The sequence below is a fragment of the Chiloscyllium plagiosum genome, unplaced genomic scaffold (assembly GCF_037043375.1).
Source record: "Chiloscyllium plagiosum isolate Xiang-an unplaced genomic scaffold, Cpla_swu_hap1 HiC_scaffold_3, whole genome shotgun sequence".
Taxonomy (NCBI): Eukaryota; Metazoa; Chordata; class Chondrichthyes; order Orectolobiformes; family Hemiscylliidae; genus Chiloscyllium; species Chiloscyllium plagiosum.
This window is the reverse complement of record NW_028270141.1, coordinates 4,896,979-4,918,909: the sequence shown is the minus strand read 5'-3', so window position 1 is coordinate 4,918,909 and position 21,931 is coordinate 4,896,979.

Sequence of the window (21,931 nt, the reverse complement as noted above, 5' to 3'; positions counted from 1 at the left end):
CAAACACCAGTCTCAGAGACTGCAATGTCAAACACCACACTCAGAGACTGTATTCTCAGACACCAGACTCAGAGACTGCAATCTCACACACCAGACTCAGAGACTACAATCTCAGACATCAGTCTCAGAGACAGCAATCTCAGACACCAGTCTCAGACACAGCAATCTCACACACCAGACTCAGAGACTACAACCTCAGACATCAGTCTCAGAGACAGCAATCTCAGATACCAGTCTCAGAGACAGCATCTCAAACACCAGTCTCAGAGGCTGTAATATAAAACACCTGTCTCAGCGACAGCAATCTCAAACACCAGTCTCAGGGACTACAATCTCAAACACCAGTCTCAGGGACTACAATCTCAGACACCAGTCTCAGAGGCTACATTCTCAAACACCAGTCTCAGAGACAGGAATCTCAGACACCAGTCACAGAGACAGAAATCTCTGACATCAGTCTCAGAGACTGCAATTTCAAACACCTGTCACATAGACTACAATCTCAGGCACCAGTCTCAGAGACTGCAATCTCAGACACCAGCATCAGAGATAGCAATCTCAAACACCAATATCAGAGACTACAATCTCAGGCACCAGTCTCAGAGACTGCAATCTCTGACACCAGCATCAGAGATTGCAATCGCAAACCCCACTGTCAGAGACAGCAACCTCAAACACCAGTCTCTGAGACGGGTGTTTGGGATTGTTGTCTCTGAGACTGGTATCTGAGATTCTAGTCTCTGAGACTGGTGTTTCAGATTGCTGTCTCTGAGACTAGTGTTTGAGATTTCTGGCTCTGAGATTGGTGTTTGAGGTTGTGGTCTATAGACTGATGTTTAAGATTACTGTCTCTGAGATAGGTGTCAGAGATTGCAGTCTCTGAGACTAGTGTTTGAGATTGTTGTCTTTGAGAGTGTTGTTTGCGATTGCAGTCCCTCAGACTGGTGTCTGAGATTACAGTCTCTGAGACTGGTGTTTGAGATTGCTGTCTCTGAGAGTGGTGTTTGAGAGTCTCAGAGACTGCAATCTCAAACAATAATCTCAGAGACAACAATCTCAAACTCCAGTCTCTGAGACCGTAATCTCAAACACCAGTCTCAGACAGAGCAATCTCAAACACCAGTCTCATAGACAGCAATCTCAGACACCCGTCTCAGAAACTGCAATCAGAGACACCAGTCTCAGAGACTGCAATCTTAAACACCAGTCTCAGACACAGGAATCTCAAACACCAGTCTCAGACAGTGCAATCTCAACCACCCGTCTCAGAGACTGCAATCTGAAACACCAGTCTCAGATACTGTTTGAGATTGCTGTTTCTGAGAATAGTGTTTGAGAGTCTCAGAGACAGCAATCTCAGACACCAGTCTCAGAAACTGCAATCTCAGACACCAGTGTCAGAGACTGCAATCTCAGACACCAGTCTCAGAAACTGTAATCTCAAACACTGGTCTCAGTGACTGCAATCTCAAACCCCAGTCTCAGAAGCTACAATCTCAAACACCATTCTCAGAGACTATAATCTCAAACAGCAGTTTCAGACACAGCAATCTCAGACACCAGTCTCAGAGACAGCACTCAGACACCAGTCTCAGAGACTGTAATCTCAAACACCAGCCTCAGAGACTGTAATCTCAGACAGCAGTCTCAGAGACTGCAATCTCAAACACCAGTCTCAGAGACAGCAATCTCTGACACCAGTCTCAGAGACAGCAAACTCAAACATCAGTCTCAGGATCTGCAATCTCAGACATCAGTCTCAGGGCCAGCAATCTCAAACACCAGTCTAAGGGCCAGCAATCTCAAACACCAGTCTAAGGGCCAGCAATCTCAAACACCAGTCTCAGAGACAACAATCTGAAACACCAGTCTCAGTGCCAGCAATCTCAGACACCAGTCTCAGAGACATCAATCTCAAACACCAGTCTCAGAGCCAGCAATCTCAGACACCAGTCTCAGAGCCAGCAATCTCAGACACCAGTCTCAGTGACAGCAATCTCAAACACAAGTCTCAGAGACAGCAACCTCAAACACCAGTCTCAGTGACATCAATCTCAAACACCAGTCTCAGAGCCAGCAATCTCAGACACCAGTCTAAGGGCCAGCAATCTCAAACACCAGTCTCAGAGACAACAATCTGAAACGCCAGTCTCAGACATAGCAATCTCAGACACCAGTCTCAGAGGCAGCAATCTCAAACACCAGTCCCGGACATAGCAATCTCAGACACCAGTTTCAGAGACAGAATTCTCAGACACCAGTCTCAGAGACTGTAATCTCAGACACCAGTCTCAGAGTCAGCAATCTCAGACACCAGTCTCACATACAGCAACCTCAAACACCAGTCTCTGAGATGGGTGTTTGAGATTGCTGTCACTGAGACGGGTGTTTGAGGTTGCTGTCTCTGAGAGAGGGGTCGGAGATTACAGTCCCTGAGACTGGTGTCTGAGATTGCAGTCTCTGAGACTGGTGTCTGAGATTTCTGTCTTTGCGATTGGTGTTTGAGATTCCTGCCTCTGAGACAGGTGTTTGAGACAGCGGTCTCTGAGACTGGTGTTGGAGATTGCTGTATCTGAGACTGGTGTTTGAAATTGCAGTCTCTGAGACTGGTGTCTGTGATTGCTGTCTCTGAGACTCTCAAACACCACTCTCAGAGACACCAAGCTCAAACTCCAGTCTCAGAGACTGCATTCTCAAATACCAGTCTCCGAGACAGCAGAGACTATAATCTCAAACACCAGTCTCAGAGCCAGCAATCTCAAACTCCAATCTCAGAGCCTGCAATCTCAAACACCAATCTCAGATACAGCAATCTCCAACACCAGTCTCAGAGATCGCTGTCTCAAACACCTGTCTCAGATACAGAAATCTCAGACACCAGTCTCAGAGACAGCAATCTCTGACACCAGTCTCAGAGAGAGCAACCTCAAACACCAGTCTCAGAGACAGGTGTTTGAGGTTGCTGTATGTGAGACTGGTGTTTGAGTTTGCTGTCTCTGACAGTGGGGTTTGCGATTGCAGTCCCTCAGACGGGTGTTTGAGATTGCTGTCTCTGAGACTGGTGTTTGAGATTGCTGTCTCTAAGATTGGTGTCAGAGATTGCTGTCTCTGGGACTGGTGTTTGAGATTGCTGTCTCTGAGACTGGTGTCAGAGATTGCAGTCTCAGAGACTGATGTCTGAGATTGCTGTCTCTAAGATTGGTGTCAGAGATTGCTGTCTCTGGGACTGGTGTTTGAGATTATAGTCTCTGAGACTATAGTTTGAGATTGCAGTCTCTGAGGCTGGTGCTTGAGATTGCAGTCACGGAGATCGGTGTCTGAGATTGTAGTCTCTGTGACGGGTGTTTGAGATTGCAGTCTCTGAAACTGGTGTTTGAAATTGCAGTCTCTGTGACTGGTGTTTGAGATTGCTGTCTCTGAGACTTGTGTCTGAGATTGCTGTCTCTGAGACTCTCAACCCCCACTCTCAGAGACAGCAATCTCAAACTCCAGCCTCAGAGACAGCAATCTCAAATACCAGTCTCAGACGCAGCAATCTCAAACTCCAATCTCAGAGACAGCAATCTCAAGCACCAGTCTCAGAGACAGCAATCTTAGACACCAGTCCCAGACATAGCAATCTCTGACACCAGTCCCAGAGACAGCAATCTCTGACACCAATCTTAGAGACAGCAACCTCAGAAATCAGTCTCAGAGCCAGCAATCTCAAACACCAGTCTCAGAGACTGCAATCTCAAACACCAGTCTCAGAGCCAGCAATCTCAAACTCCAATCTCAGAGCCTGCAATCTCAAACACCAATCTCAGATACAGCAATCTCCAACACCAGTCTCAGAGATCGCTGTCTCAAACACCTGTCTCAGATACAGAAATCTCAGTCACCAGTCTCAGAGACAGCAATCTCTGACACCAGTCTCAGAGAGAGCAACCTCAAACACCAGTCTCAGAGACAGGTGTTTGAGGTTGCTGTATGTGAGACTGGTGTTTGAGTTTGCTGTCTCTGACAGTGGGGTTTGCGATTGCAGTCCCTCAGACGGGTGTTTGAGATTGCTGTCTCTGAGACTGGTGTTTGAGATTGCTGTCTCTAAGATTGGTGTCAGAGATTGCTGTCTCTGGGACTGGTGTTTGAGATTGCTGTCTCTGAGACTGGTGTCAGAGATTGCAGTCTCAGAGACTGATGTCTGAGATTGCTGTCTCTAAGATTGGTGTCAGAGATTGCTGTCTCTGGGACTGGTGTTTGAGATTATAGTCTCTGAGACTATAGTTTGAGATTGCAGTCTCTGAGGCTGGTGCTTGAGATTGCAGTCACGGAGATCGGTGTCTGAGATTGTAGTCTCTGTGACGGGTGTTTGAGATTGCAGTCTCTGAAACTGGTGTTTGAAATTGCAGTCTCTGTGACTGGTGTTTGAGATTGCTGTCTCTGAGACTTGTGTCTGAGATTGCTGTCTCTGAGACTCTCAACCCCCACTCTCAGAGACAGCAATCTCAAACTCCAGCCTCAGAGACAGCAATCTCAAATACCAGTCTCAGACGCAGCAATCTCAAACTCCAATCTCAGAGACAGCAATCTCAAGCACCAGTCTCAGAGACAGCAATCTTAGACACCAGTCCCAGACATAGCAATCTCTGACACCAGTCCCAGAGACAGCAATCTCTGACACCAATCTTAGAGACAGCAACCTCAGAAATCAGTCTCAGAGCCAGCAATCTCAAACACCAGTCTCAGAGACTGCAATCTCAAACACCAGTCTCAGAGCCAGCAATCTCAAACACCAATCTCAGAGACAGCAATCTCAGACACCAGTCTCAGAGACAGCAATCTTAGACACCAGTCCCAGACATAGCAATCTCAGACACCAGTCTCAGAGATAGCAATCTCAAACATCAGACTCGGAGACTACTCTCTGAAACACCAGTCTCAGCGACAGCAATCTCAAACACCAGTCACAGAGTCTACAATCTCAGACACCAGTCTCAGAGACAGGAATCTCATACACCAGTCTCAGAGACGGATGTTTGAGATTGCTGTCTCTGAGAATGGTGTTTGAGGTTGCTATCTCTGAGACTGGTGTCTGAGATTTCTGTCTCTGCGATTGGTGTTTGAGATTCCTGTCTCTGAGACAGGTGTTTGAGACAGCGGTCTCTGAGACTGGTGTTTGAGATTGCTGTATCTGAGACTGGTGTTTGAAATTGCTGTCTCTGAGACTGGTGTTTGAGACAGCGGTCTCTGAGACTGGTGTTGGAGATTGCTGTATCTGAGACTGGTGTCTGAGATTGCAGTCTCTGAGACTGATGTCTGAGATTGCTGTCTCTGAGACTGGTGTCTGAGATTGCAGTCTCTGAGACTGATGTCTGAGATTGCAGTCTCTGAGACTGATGTCTGAGATTGCTGTCTCTGAGACTGGTGTCTGAGATTGCAGTCTCTGAGACTGGTGTCTGAGATTGCAGTCTCTGAGACTGATGTCTGAGATTGCAGTCTCTGAGACTGGTGTCTGAGATTGCAGTCTCTGAGACTGGTGTTTGAGATTGCAGTCTCTGAGGCTGGTGTCTGAGATTGTAGTCTCTGAGACTGATGTCTGAGATTGCTGTCTCTGAGACTGGTGTCTGAGATTGCAGTCTCTGAGACTGGTGTCTGAGATTGCAGTCTCTGAGACTGGTGTCTGAGATTGCTGTCTCTGAGACTCTCAAACACCACTCTCAGAGACTGCATTCTCAAATACCAGTCTCAGAGACAGCAATCTCAAACTCCAATCTCAGAGACAGCAATCTCAAGCACCAGTCTCAGAGCCTGCAATCTCAAACACCAGTCTCAGAGACTGTAATATCAAACACCAGTCTCAGAGACAGCAATCTCAAACACCAATCACAGAGACAGAAATCTCAGACACCAGTCTCAGAGACAGCAATCTCAGACACCAGTCTCAGAGATAGACATCTCAGACACCAGTCTCAGAGACTACAATCTCAAACACCAGTCTCTGACACTGCAATCTCAGACACCAGTCTCAGAGACTGCAATCTCAAACAACAGTCTCAGAGACTACAATCTCAAACACCAGTCACAGAGCCAGCAATCTCAGACACCAGTCTCAGAGATAGCAATCTCAAATACCAGTCTCAGAGACTGTAATCTCAAACAGCAGTCTTAGAGACATACATCTCAGACACCAGTCTCAGAGACTACAATCTCAAAAACCAGTCTCAGAGACAGGAATCTCAGACACCAGTCTCAGAGACAGGAATCTCAGACACCAGTCTCAGAGGCTACAATCTCAAACAAGAGTCTCAGAGATTGCAATCTCAAACACCAGTCTCAGAGACAGGAATCTCAGACACCAGTCTCAGAGACAGGAATCTCAGACACCAGTCTCAGAGACAGGAATCTCAGACACCAGTCTCAGAGGCTACAATCTCAGGAACCAGTCTCAGAGAATGTAATCGCAAACACCATTCTCAGAGACAGCATTCTCAAACACCAGTCTTAGAGACAGACATCTCAAACAACAGTCTCAGAGCCAACAATCTCAAACAACAGTCTCAGAGCCAACAATCTCAGACAACAGTCTCAGAGACTGCAATCTCAAAAAACAGTCTCAGAGATTGCAATCTCAAACACCAGTCTCAGAGACAGGAACCTCAGACACCAGTCTCAGAGACAGGAATCTCAGACACCAGTCTCAGAGGCTACAATCTCAAACACCAGTCTCAGAGACTTCAATCTCAAACAACAGTCTCAGAGATTGCAATCTCAAACACCAGTCTCAGAGAAAGGAATCTCAGACACCAGTCTCAGAGACAGGAATCTCAGACACCAGTCTCAGAGGCTACAATCTCAAGAACCAGTCTCAGAGAATGTAATCTCAAACACCAGTCTCAGGCACAGCAATCTCGAACACCAGTCTCAAGAGACAGCAATCTCAGACACCAGTCTCATTGACTACAATCACAGACACCAGTCTGAGAGACTACAATCTCAAACACCAGTCTCAGAAACAGCAATCTCAGACACCAGTCTCATTGACTACAATCACAGACACCAGTCTCAGAGACTGCAATCTCAAACTCCAGTTTTAGAGACAGCAATCTCAGACACCAGTCTCAGAGACTGCAATCTCAAACACAAGTCTCAGAGACAGGAATCTCAGACACCACTCTCACTGACAGCAATCTCAGATACCAGCCTCAGAGACTGCAATCTCAGACACCAGTCTCAGAGACCGCAATCTCAAACACCAGTTTTAGAGACTGTATTCTCAGACACCAGTCTCAGAGACTGTAATCTCAGACCCCTCTCTCAGAGACTGCAATCTCAGACACCAGTCTCAGAGACAGCAATCTCAAACACCAGTCTCAGACACTGCAATCTCAGACACCAGTCTCAGAGACAGCATCTCAGACATCAGTCTCTAAGATAGCAATCTCAAACTCCAGTCTCAGAGACAGCAATCTCAAACACCAGTATCACAGACAGCAATCTGAGACACCAGTCTCAGAGACTATAATCTCAGACACCAGTCTCAGAGACTGCAATCTCAGACACCCACACTGAGAGACTGCAATCTCAAAAACCAGTCTCAGAGACAGCAATCTCAAACTCCAGTCTCAGAGACAGCAATCTCAAACACCAGTCTCAGAGCCAATAATCTCAGACAACAGTCTCAGAGACTGTAATCTCAGACCCCTCTCTCAGAGACAGCAATCTCAAACACCAGTCTCAGAGACTGCAATCTCAGACACCAGTCTCAGAGACAGCAGTCTCAAACACCTCTCTCAGAGATAGCAATCTCAAACATCAGTCTCGGAGACTATACTCTCAAAGACCAGTCTCAGAGACAGCAATCTCAAACACCAATCACAGAGACAGAAATCTCAGACACCAGTCTCAGAGGCTACAATCTCAGGAACCAGTCTCAGAGACTGCAATCTCAAGCACCAGTCTCAGAGAATGTAATCTCAAACACCAGTCTCAGACAGAGCAATCTCTAACACCAGTCTCAAGAGACAGCAATCTCAGACAACAGTCTCATTGACTACAATCACAGACACCAGTCTGAGAGACAGCAATCTCAAACACCAGTCTCAGAGACTACAATCTCAAACATCAGTCTCACTGACTACAATGTCAGACACCAGTCTCAGAAACAGCAATCTCAAACACCATTCTCAGAGACTGCAATCTCAAACGCCAGTCTCCGAAACTTTAATCACAAACACCAGTCTCAGAGACTACAATCTCAAACGCCAGTCTCAGAGACCCCCATCTCAAAGAACAAACTCAGAGACAGCAATCTCAAACACCAGTCTCAGAGACAGGAATCTCAGACACCAGTCTCAGAGGCTACAATCTCAAACACCAGTCTCAGAGACTTCAATCTCAAACAACAGTCTCAGAGATTGCAATCTCAAACTCCAGTCTCAGAGAAAGGAATCTCAGACACCAGTCTCAGAGACAGGAATCTCAGACACCAGTCTCAGAGGCTACAATCACAAACACCAGTCTCAGAGATTGCAATCTCAAACACCAGTCTCAGACACAGCAATCTCAGACACCAATCTCATAGACAGCAATCTCAGATGCCAGTTTCAGAGACGGCAATCTCAGACACCAGTCTCCGAGACTTTAATCACAAACACCAGTCTCAGAGACAGCAATTTCAAACACCAGTCTCAGAGACTACAATCTCAAACACCAGTCGCAGAGCCAGCAATCTCAGACACCAGTCTCAGAGATAGCAATCTAAAATACCAGTCTCAGAGACGGTAATCTCAAACAGCAGTCTCAGAGACAGCAAACTCAAACACCAGTCTTAGAGACAGACATCTCAGACACCAGTCTCAGAGCCAACAATCTCAGACACCAGTCTCAGAGCCAACAATCTCAGACAACAGGGTGAGAGACTGTAATCTCAAACACCAGTCTCAGAGAAAGGAATCTCAGACAGCAGTCTCAGAGACAGGAATCTCAGACACCAGTCTCAGAGGCTACAATCTCAAACGCCAGTCTCAGAGACCGCAATCTCAGACACCAGTCTCAGAGACAGGAATCTCAGACACCAGTCTCAGAGACAGGAATCTCAGACACCAGTCTCAGAGACAGGAATCTCAGACACCAGTCTCAGAGGCTACAATCTCAAACACCAGTCTCAGAGACCGCAATCTCAGACACCAGTCTCAGAGACAGGAATCTCAGACACCAGTCTCAGAGACAGGAATCTCAGACACCAGTCTCAGAGACAGGAATCTCAGACACCAGTCTAAGAGGCTACAATCTCAAACACCAGTCTCAGAGACTGCAACTTCAAACACCAGTCTCAGAGACTGCAATCTCAAACACCAGTCTTATTGACTACAATCACAGGCACCAGTCTCAGAGCCAGCAATCTCAAACACCAGTCTCACTGACTACAATGTCAGACACCAGTCTCAGAAACAGCAATCTCAGACACCACTCTCACTGACAGCAATCTCAGACACCAGTCTCCGAGACTTTAATCACAAACACCAGTCTCAGAGACTACCATCTCAAACACCAGTCTCAGAGCCAGCAATCTCAGATACCAGTCTCAGAGACTGCAATCTCAGACACCAGTCTCAGAGACTGCAATCTCAGACACCAGTCACAGAGACAGCAATCTCAGACAGCAGTCTCAGAGACTACAATCTCAGACACCAGTCTCAAAGACAGCAAGCTCAAACACCAAACTCAGAGACAGCATTCTCAGACACCAGTCTCAGAGACAGCAATCTCAGACACCAGTCTCAGAGACAGCAATCTTAGACACCAGTCCCAGACATAGCAATCTCAGACACCAGTCTCAGAGATAGCAATCTCAAACATCAGACTCGGAGACTACTCTCTGAAACACCAGTCTCAGCGACAGCAATCTCAAACACCAGTCACAGAGTCTACAATCTCAGACACCAGTCTCAGAGACAGGAATCTCATACACCAGTCTCAGAGACGGATGTTTGAGATTGCTGTCTCTGAGAATGGTGTTTGAGATTTCTGTCTCTGCGATTGGTGTTTGAGATTCCTGTCTCTGAGACAGGTGTTTGAGACAGCGGTCTCTGAGACTGGTGTTTGAGATTGCTGTATCTGAGACTGGTGTTTGAAATTGCTGTCTCTGAGACTGGTGTTTGAGACAGCGGTCTCTGAGACTGGTGTTGGAGATTGCTGTATCTGAGACTGGTGTCTGAGATTGCAGTCTCTGAGACTGATGTCTGAGATTGCTGTCTCTGAGACTGGTGTCTGAGATTGCAGTCTCTGAGACTGATGTCTGAGATTGCAGTCTCTGAGACTGATGTCTGAGATTGCTGTCTCTGAGACTGGTGTCTGAGATTGCAGTCTCTGAGACTGGTGTCTGAGATTGCAGTCTCTGAGACTGATGTCTGAGATTGCAGTCTCTGAGACTGGTGTCTGAGATTGCAGTCTCTGAGACTGGTGTTTGAGATTGCAGTCTCTGAGGCTGGTGTCTGAGATTGTAGTCTCTGAGACTGATGTCTGAGATTGCTGTCTCTGAGACTGGTGTCTGAGATTGCAGTCTCTGAGACTGGTGTCTGAGATTGCAGTCTCTGAGACTGGTGTCTGAGATTGCTGTCTCTGAGACTCTCAAACACCACTCTCAGAGACTGCATTCTCAAATACCAGTCTCAGAGACAGCAATCTCAAACTCCAATCTCAGAGACAGCAATCTCAAGCACCAGTCTCAGAGCCTGCAATCTCAAACACCAGTCTCAGAGACTGTAATATCAAACACCAGTCTCAGAGACAGCAATCTCAAACACCAATCACAGAGACAGAAATCTCAGACACCAGTCTCAGAGACAGCAATCTCAGACACCAGTCTCAGAGATAGACATCTCAGACACCAGTCTCAGAGACTACAATCTCAAACACCAGTCTCTGACACTGCAATCTCAGACACCAGTCTCAGAGACTGCAATCTCAAACAACAGTCTCAGAGACTACAATCTCAAACACCAGTCACAGAGCCAGCAATCTCAGACACCAGTCTCAGAGATAGCAATCTCAAATACCAGTCTCAGAGACTGTAATCTCAAACAGCAGTCTTAGAGACATACATCTCAGACACCAGTCTCAGAGACTACAATCTCAAAAACCAGTCTCAGAGACAGGAATCTCAGACACCAGTCTCAGAGACAGGAATCTCAGACACCAGTCTCAGAGGCTACAATCTCAAACAAGAGTCTCAGAGATTGCAATCTCAAACACCAGTCTCAGAGACAGGAATCTCAGACACCAGTCTCAGAGACAGGAATCTCAGACACCAGTCTCAGAGACAGGAATCTCAGACACCAGTCTCAGAGGCTACAATCTCAGGAACCAGTCTCAGAGAATGTAATCGCAAACACCATTCTCAGAGACAGCATTCTCAAACACCAGTCTTAGAGACAGACATCTCAAACAACAGTCTCAGAGCCAACAATCTCAAACAACAGTCTCAGAGCCAACAATCTCAGACAACAGTCTCAGAGACTGCAATCTCAAAAAACAGTCTCAGAGATTGCAATCTCAAACACCAGTCTCAGAGACAGGAACCTCAGACACCAGTCTCAGAGACAGGAATCTCAGACACCAGTCTCAGAGGCTACAATCTCAAACACCAGTCTCAGAGACTTCAATCTCAAACAACAGTCTCAGAGATTGCAATCTCAAACACCAGTCTCAGAGAAAGGAATCTCAGACACCAGTCTCAGAGACAGGAATCTCAGACACCAGTCTCAGAGGCTACAATCTCAAGAACCAGTCTCAGAGAATGTAATCTCAAACACCAGTCTCAGGCACAGCAATCTCGAACACCAGTCTCAAGAGACAGCAATCTCAGACACCAGTCTCATTGACTACAATCACAGACACCAGTCTGAGAGACTACAATCTCAAACACCAGTCTCAGAAACAGCAATCTCAGACACCAGTCTCATTGACTACAATCACAGACACCAGTCTCAGAGACTGCAATCTCAAACTCCAGTTTTAGAGACAGCAATCTCAGACACCAGTCTCAGAGACTGCAATCTCAAACACAAGTCTCAGAGACAGGAATCTCAGACACCACTCTCACTGACAGCAATCTCAGATACCAGCCTCAGAGACTGCAATCTCAGACACCAGTCTCAGAGACCGCAATCTCAAACACCAGTTTTAGAGACTGTATTCTCAGACACCAGTCTCAGAGACTGTAATCTCAGACCCCTCTCTCAGAGACTGCAATCTCAGACACCAGTCTCAGAGACAGCAATCTCAAACACCAGTCTCAGACACTGCAATCTCAGACACCAGTCTCAGAGACAGCATCTCAGACATCAGTCTCTAAGATAGCAATCTCAAACTCCAGTCTCAGAGACAGCAATCTCAAACACCAGTATCACAGACAGCAATCTGAGACACCAGTCTCAGAGACTATAATCTCAGACACCAGTCTCAGAGACTGCAATCTCAGACACCCACACTGAGAGACTGCAATCTCAAAAACCAGTCTCAGAGACAGCAATCTCAAACTCCAGTCTCAGAGACAGCAATCTCAAACACCAGTCTCAGAGCCAATAATCTCAGACAACAGTCTCAGAGACTGTAATCTCAGACTCCTCTCTCAGAGACAGCAATCTCAAACACCAGTCTCAGAGACTGCAATCTCAGACACCAGTCTCAGAGACAGCAGTCTCAAACACCTCTCTCAGAGATAGCAATCTCAAACATCAGTCTCGGAGACTATACTCTCAAAGACCAGTCTCAGAGACAGCAATCTCAAACACCAATCACAGAGACAGAAATCTCAGACACCAGTCTCAGAGGCTACAATCTCAGGAACCAGTCTCAGAGACTGCAATCTCAAGCACCAGTCTCAGAGAATGTAATCTCAAACACCAGTCTCAGACAGAGCAATCTCTAACACCAGTCTCAAGAGACAGCAATCTCAGACAACAGTCTCATTGACTACAATCACAGACACCAGTCTGAGAGACAGCAATCTCAAACACCAGTCTCAGAGACTACAATCTCAAACATCAGTCTCACTGACTACAATGTCAGACACCAGTCTCAGAAACAGCAATCTCAAACACCATTCTCAGAGACTGCAATCTCAAACGCCAGTCTCCGAAACTTTAATCACAAACACCAGTCTCAGAGACTACAATCTCAAACGCCAGTCTCAGAGACCCCCATCTCAAAGAACAAACTCAGAGACAGCAATCTCAAACACCAGTCTCAGAGACAGGAATCTCAGACACCAGTCTCAGAGGCTACAATCTCAAACACCAGTCTCAGAGACTTCAATCTCAAACAACAGTCTCAGAGATTGCAATCTCAAACTCCAGTCTCAGAGAAAGGAATCTCAGACACCAGTCTCAGAGACAGGAATCTCAGACACCAGTCTCAGAGGCTACAATCACAAACACCAGTCTCAGAGATTGCAATCTCAAACACCAGTCTCAGACACAGCAATCTCAGACACCAATCTCATAGACAGCAATCTCAGATGCCAGTTTCAGAGACGGCAATCTCAGACACCAGTCTCCGAGACTTTAATCACAAACACCAGTCTCAGAGACAGCAATTTCAAACACCAGTCTCAGAGACTACAATCTCAAACACCAGTCGCAGAGCCAGCAATCTCAGACACCAGTCTCAGAGATAGCAATCTAAAATACCAGTCTCAGAGACGGTAATCTCAAACAGCAGTCTCAGAGACAGCAAACTCAAACACCAGTCTTAGAGACAGACATCTCAGACACCAGTCTCAGAGCCAACAATCTCAGACACCAGTCTCAGAGCCAACAATCTCAGACAACAGGGTGAGAGACTGTAATCTCAAACACCAGTCTCAGAGAAAGGAATCTCAGACAGCAGTCTCAGAGACAGGAATCTCAGACACCAGTCTCAGAGGCTACAATCTCAAACGCCAGTCTCAGAGACCGCAATCTCAAATACCAAACTCAGAGAGAGCAATCTCAAACACCAGTCTCAGAGACAGCAATCTCAAACACCAGTCTCAGAGACCGCAATCTCAGACACCAGTCTCAGAGACAGGAATCTCAGACACCAGTCTCAGAGACAGGAATCTCAGACACCAGTCTCAGAGACAGGAATCTCAGACACCAGTCTCAGAGGCTACAATCTCAAACACCAGTCTCAGAGACCGCAATCTCAGACACCAGTCTCAGAGACAGGAATCTCAGACACCAGTCTCAGAGACAGGAATCTCAGACACCAGTCTCAGAGACAGGAATCTCAGACACCAGTCTAAGAGGCTACAATCTCAAACACCAGTCTCAGAGACTGCAACTTCAAACACCAGTCTCAGAGACTGCAATCTCAAACACCAGTCTTATTGACTACAATCACAGGCACCAGTCTCAGAGCCAGCAATCTCAAACACCAGTCTCACTGACTACAATGTCAGACACCAGTCTCAGAAACAGCAATCTCAGACACCACTCTCACTGACAGCAATCTCAGACACCAGTCTCCGAGACTTTAATCACAAACACCAGTCTCAGAGACTACCATCTCAAACACCAGTCTCAGAGCCAGCAATCTCAGATACCAGTCTCAGAGACTGCAATCTCAGACACCAGTCTCAGAGACTGCAATCTCAGACACCAGTCACAGAGACAGCAATCTCAGACAGCAGTCTCAGAGACTACAATCTCAGACACCAGTCTCAAAGACAGCAAGCTCAAACACCAAACTCAGAGACAGCATTCTCAGACACCAGTCTCAGAGACTGCAATCTCAGACACCAGTCTCAGAGACTGCAATCTCAGACACCAGTCTCAGAGACAGCAATCTCAGACACCAGTCTCAGAGACTGCAATCTCAGACACCAGTCTCAGAGACAGCATTCTCAGACACCAGTCTCAGAGACTGCAATCTCAGACATCAGTCTCAGAGACTGCAATCTCAGACACCAGTCTCAGAGACAGCAATCTCAGACACCAGTCTCAGAGACAGCATTCTCAGACACCAGTCGCAGAAACAGCAATCTCAAAAACCAGTCTCAGAGAGAGCGACCTCAGACACCAGTCTCAGGGACTGTAATCTCAGACCCCTCTCTCAGAGACAACAATCTCAAACACCAGTCTCAGAGACAGCAATTATAAAAACTAGTCTCAGAGACAGCAATCTCAGACACCAATCTCAGAGACTGCAATCTCAAACACCAGTCTCAGAGATAGCAATCTCAGACACCCAGACTCAGAGACAACAATATCAAACACCAGTCTCAGAGAGAGCAATCTCAGACACCAGTCACAGATACAGCAATCTCAAACACCAGTCTCAGAGACAGCAATATCAAACACCAGTCTCTGAGACAGCAGTCTCAGACACTAGTCTCAGAGACTGCAATCTCAGACACCAGTCTCTGAGAGAGCAATCTCAGACACCAGTCTCAGAGTTCAATCCATGTATTGTCCCCACTGACAGACATTGGAATCAGACAAGTACCAGGCTCAATGCATCTTCCTCGCACAATCTAGGCATGTTGTTCTGTATGGCCATGCTACAACTTATTGTTCACCAGCATGTTTCATTGGGATGATGTGGTTTGGGCCAGAGTCCATCTCCAGGATCCCTGCTTTGTTTCTCTGTGCTCATTCACTTTGTGCCTGTTTGGATGTTTGCAGCATCCCTGCATCACCTTGCCTTGCCTATTTGTGCTTTGCCCCCCTCAGCCAGAGCTTAGATGTTCACAGTATCTCTCTCACGGATTTTCTACAGCAACAAAGCCAGGCAGTTTGTCCGTGATTGTCAGCAGTGAAAGGTCCTGGGAGGTAGGCAGTTTGGTAAGCAGCACCACGCTGTGTCAATCTCACACCAGCACCATACCTCAACTGTGCCCTCAGCAAATGTGTCAAGCAAATGGTCATGTCTCAAAGGCTGAGGGCCATAGTCACGTCGAGGGAAACAGCCCTTAGTCAGGTAGTCAAAGAACTTTAAGTCAAGGGCAGTTCCTCCATCAGCCCAGGGGCTTAGACATGGTCAGTCAGCTGTATAGTGAGGAGGTCCAAATCGTTATAGTCCACAGAATGAGCCATAGTCAATCTGGGGAGTGGCTGTAATTCAGTGAGGGAGCTATACACAGGCCAAGTCGGGGTCCATCACACATCAATTGGGACTGCCTGTCCATATTGGGCTATTACGTGATGAATAGTGGAACAGGCTCGAAGGGCTGGATAGCCACCTCCTGCTCCTATGTTTCTATGTTTCTCTGTCAGTCAGGGGCTAGGCTGCAATCAGTCCTTTGGACTGGCTCAAAGAAAGTCAAAGGGCTGTTATTAGGGGCCACTGCTGGGTAGAGAAGTTCCCAAAATTCAATTCTGGGAATCAGAGACTACGTGCTGGAATCCAGAGAGGGCAATAATTGCGAAGAGGGAATCTCAGCTCACCAATGGGGTAAATGAGAGTGCATTGGAAGTCAGGGGTTACTGTGGGACAGAGTACTCTTAATAGTCACAAGCACTCTGGCTTAGACTTTGGGGGGCAGTGCAACACAATAGTTGACATGATAAAGCTGTCAGTCCAGAGTACAGGGGGTTAACGTTGAGAGATGGAGTTGAAAGCCATCGTGATTTGTGGGAACATTAGGAAGCTAATATCAATGTGCTTACCACAGACTGCAATGAAGAATGGATCACGGAGGCTTGGGAGTGGGTGGGGCCTAGGCTAGACCTGTGACTCACTGTGAGAGCATGACCCGTGCGGCCTTCCATATTCATATGTAACACAAATACAGAGGAGAAAAGGACAATAGCTGAGAGCACACTTAGGGTGGGCGTAAAGTGGTTTGCTTCTGTCTGAGCATAGGCTCTACTTCTGAGCAATATAAGGCCTTTCAAAGAGTAACAGCATTAATCAGACACTTGTACAGCACCCGGTGAAGTCATCAGTAATGCACAGCATCCTGCCTGTGAAATGCATGCAGTATCTAACTGTGTGGGATACAAATCCTGCTCACAAACAAGGCTGATTATGTCATTGGTCATTGTAGTTTAAAGATAAGCATCTTTGCGAAACATGAGTAATCACACGCAACCTTGAAACTGTCACTTGGTGGGCTACAATTGACAAAGACAATCTAAGACTATACACCACAGCACTAATTTCCAACCACATTGAACAGTAAGTATTTACCAACATGCTCTTCTACACAATGTTTTCTTTCTTGAATGGGTTGGGGGTTGGGGGTATCAGAAATCACACAGCATTTACAATATTCTGCTGACTTGCACACCATGGGTTCTGCTGCATTCATTAAATAGGGTCCCTACATCAAAGTTCCATTTCAAGGCATTCCATGCCCTTCCTTGTCAGAGTCTTCCATGTGCCACTCTTTGACGGATTATTCTGAAGCATCACTCGTGAGCAATGTGATTGCAGTTTGATGACATTACTGAGGATCTGTTCTGTTTCTGATATTCCCCAAATGATTCAATGGAACCGTGACCAATGATTCCAGCCACAGCAGGGCTCATTGTCACTGAGGCCACACAGTGAAATGAAGGAGGAACAGATGTCCCAACAAGCCCAACACCAGCAGCAAACACAAATGGGCACTGATGAGCATCCGCATGAAGAAGTAGAGTTACAACTAGAGTTCTGCTCAGGATGCACAGAAGTTACAGGAGGCCCAGAGTCTATTGTCCACAGATGAGTGGGGCACAGTGTCACTACAGATTGGGGATGTCCCAGGACATTGTCACTGAACTATCCCATCTGCTGGAGCAGAACCTAAGACGTGAAAGAGTGGGTGGCCATCCTATCCCAATGGCTGCCAAGGGACAGCTGTACACAACTTTTATGCAACCAGTTGCTTCCAAAGACCCACTGGGGACCTGTGTGGGAACTCTGAATCCTCCACCCCAAAATGCATTAAGGCTGTTATTAAGGCAATTAGTACCAGCTGACATTACTTCATCTCATTTCCCATAATGAGATCAATGCTGCAGATGGATAGTAAGCTTTGGCAACATAGCTGGCATTGCCCAGGTACAGCGCATGATAGATTATACCCAATCTCTTTGAGAGTACTACTTCATAACATGGCTGAATTCATCAATAGAACAGAATTCCATTTCATTAATGTATAAGTCACTTGTGATCATCAGTACCATATCCTGGAAGACCACTAGGTACATTGAAAGCTCCACAATGCCTATATCCTTGAAATCCTCAAGTTCTTGCTTCATTTCAAGGGCCAGATGCCTTACAAGGATGGCTCATGAGACACACCCTGTACAACCATGGCTCATCATTATATTAGCTAACTCCCTGATGGAAGTAGATTCAATGCAGTACATTCTTTGACCAGACAGATCATAGAGTAGATGATAGGAAGCTCATTTTCAGGAGGCCTGTGCCTAGATTTGTCAGAGTGTGTTACATAATCCAAGCATGCTGTGTTCTATTTACTAGAACAGTCAACGTGGAAGAGTGGACAGGGCTCTTCAGTCATCTAAGGAAGGAGATGAGGGCATTGAGCATGAAGAACATCACCTTCTGTGCAATGGAGCACAACAGCATCAATCGCCCAGCAGGATTTCAGGATATAATTAACACTCTGATCTAGTCAACTTGGGATGTGTGCAGTGATCACTCACTGTCTGTAAATTTGTTGTTGCTTGAAACACCAACAGTCCTTCTGTTTCCAGGGACAAATGCATTTTTCATCTGCTTGTTTTTCCTGTTTCTGAATAAGAGTGAATGATTGAAGCATCTGAAGACTGTCCCGTAAGTGATGAGACCATACTGGGCATATGGGGAAATGTAGCATTCCATTGGACTGGATTGTAAGGTAGGATGGTGAAGCTAGGAGTAGGTCTGCAGCTCTGCTTGATTCTAAATTAGCAACAGGTGTATGAATAGCATTTGTACTTGAAATGAAGTGTCAGCTATGTCACCTAGGCGCTCTGAAATGCCTTTGCTTTTGGTTGGTCTCCCACTACATGTACAGTGAAGGGTAACTCCAGACTGCCAGCTCTTGGCCAGGTACATGGTTGGTCATTACAGATGGCACAGGTACGAGGGACCCTAGGATGTCACACAGTGGCAAGTTCTTCTGCCTATGGCAAGCGAGAGAATATGACCAGTGAAGCACCATTGTGGTATGATGCCTTGGTAACAAGGTGAGTTTGGAAAGGGGAATGTGAGAGAACTCACTTGACCTCACTGAGAGAACCTTCCAGGAAAGTTGCCAAAGTTGACACTTCACTGATTTCTGGCAAAATTCAGCCTCAAACTGTGGATTTATGAGTAAGGGAACTGGTTGCAAAACAATTGTATGAGCTTCACAAAATAGGAAAATGATATCATTGTTTGAAATGGAACTAAATGTGCCTCTGTTAATATTATTTGTGTGGTGTCAGAGTGATTTAAATATGACAGTGTGTAACTAATAAAAATTAGTCATTTCTTTTCAAGCTAAATGTTGCTTTAAAATGAAGAACATTTTATTTGATATTTCAAACTTCATGCACATAGGAATATGAAGACAATTTATGCCAAGCCCAAAACTATTTTGGTCCAGATTTTGGCACCAGTGTGTTTATCTTGAACTGCATTTTCCACTCTCAACTTTGCCTTTGTTCTATGTTCAGCCATCACTTGTAATCTGACAAGAGTTCTTGTTGATGTGAAATCTGCTAGATGCCCTGTTTTCTTTCATTTTTGTGTGGTGGAAAGGCATGTTTAATTGCAAAAGTATTGCCTTCATTAAAGACTCGCTGGTAAAACATCTGCAAAAGACAAGACCAAAATAGTCACAATTAATGCTTTGAGGAGAAAGTGAGGTCTGCAGATGCTGGAGATCAAAGTTGAAACTTTATTGCTGGAACAGCACAGCAGGTCAGGCAGCATCCAGGGATGCCTGTGCCCGAAACGTCGAATCTCCTGTTCCCTGGATGCTGCCTGACCTGCTGTGCTGTTCCAGCAATAAAGTTTCAACAATTAATGCTTTTCCTCAGAGTGGTGTCCATTAGTGCTGCTTCTACATGAAGCTTAACACATGGAAATGAAAATACCAAAGATTGTACACCTGAATGAACTATTCCCCAAATCCTGGCATAAAATTGGACCAACAAGAGTCGGATGATTATTTATTTTGTCAATTTGGAGACTAATTGGAATTTAAACATCAAAACAAAGGAGTTGATTAATCATCAAAATTTTGTAAAACAAACAAGTTTGAGGGAGATACAGCAAGATTGAGGTTCTTAGAAGGATATTTGTACAACTGAAGGTTTTATTTGTGATGATTTGATGCAGAAGTATTCATCAGTGAGCAGTAGAATGGAACAAACCTTGTGGGGTCGGTGAGAAATGTGTGTGGAAGGAAGGGTGTTTGAGTTTTCAATGATTTGGAGGTAGTACAAGATGAAGTCTAGCCTGAATAACCTTAGAAACGTTGAGCCTGAAGGGCACTCATGTATGAGTGAATAGCTCATCAATGGTGGGGCAAGAAATGGCATGAAATGACAAACTTTAACAATTGGGAATAACTGGGGACTGGTGGGATTTCTCTATTCATAAATGCACCCAGACAGTCACTACTGCAATGTTTGCCAGAACCCACCAACTTTACTCCTTCCCCAACACTGTCCCACTTTGATGCAACCACCAAGCAGCTGGACAGTAGAAATCTCAGCCCCGCTAGCTTCCAACACTTGCAGTGTGCAATCAATTGCAACTATATTTCTATCAGCCACTCACCAACCAGTAGTGTTTGTGAGCAGAACGGAGTTCTATTCCCTTAATATTCAACTTATTGTGACCATGGCAAGCAGATATTGCAGATATGAGTTAGATATTCGGGGAGCTGTCCTCAACCATTCGGACTAGAGCACTCCCATGTACCAGCCTACTAAAGGTGACCTTAGCCCATATCAAGAGGTTGGTGGCCAATTAGGAGTAACCCCTCCAATTGTGGCAAATGGGCGGCACGGTGGCACAGTGGTTAGCACTGCTGCCTCACAGCGCCTGAGACCCGGGTTCAATTCCCGCCTCAGGCGACTGACTGGGTGGAGTTTGCACGTTCTCCCTGTGTCTGCGTGGGTTTCCTCCGGATGCTCCGGTTTCCTCCCACAGTCCAAAGATGTGCAGGTCAGGTGAATTGGCCATGCTAAATTGCCCGTAGTGTTAGGTAAGGGGTAAATGTATGGGTGGGTTGCGCTTCGGCGGGTCGGTGTGGACATGTTGGGCCGAAGGGCCTGTTTCCACACTGTAATGTAATCTAAAATCTAAAAATCTAATGGTACCTCTCTCAAATCCTGAGATTGCACAGGCAAGGATGCGGTATCCCACGCTCTCAAAAGGGCTATGATGGGATAGACCAGAGGCTTCCTGAAGATGAGGTTTTGATTCTTGGACCGGTCAAGCAGTGCCATGCAGTACAGCCCAGCCAAGGGTCCCGCATTATAATGGTGTACTATGTCCCCTCCCTTAGTCTGAACACAGGCAAATGGAGGGAATGGTTTGGATAAGGAGGAGGTGTGGAAACAAGAGGAGGGAAATGAGAGAGAAGCTGAGATGGAGCAGGAAGAGACTGAAGGACAGATTAATAGGGAAATGTTCTGGAGAGTCTGGGTGTCCACTGATTACCACCTGGTCTGAGCCAGGTGGACACTGTCCACTCACAAGTTTCAACTTTATTTCCACAGTTGGCAGACAGCCTGCAGTGTTTGTTACTGCTACCACAACCCAGCCAGGAAAGCAGCACACTCGCCTCAGATCTCCAAAAGATCTTTCAATCTCGAGATAAAAACCAGAGGAAGTGAGATGATTTGGAGATGCCGGTGTTGGACTGGGGTGCACAAAGTTAAAAATCACACAACACCAGGTTATAGTCCAACAGGTTTAATTGTAAGCACTAGCTTTTGGAGCACAGTTTCTTCATCAGGTGGTTGCCCAGGAAATG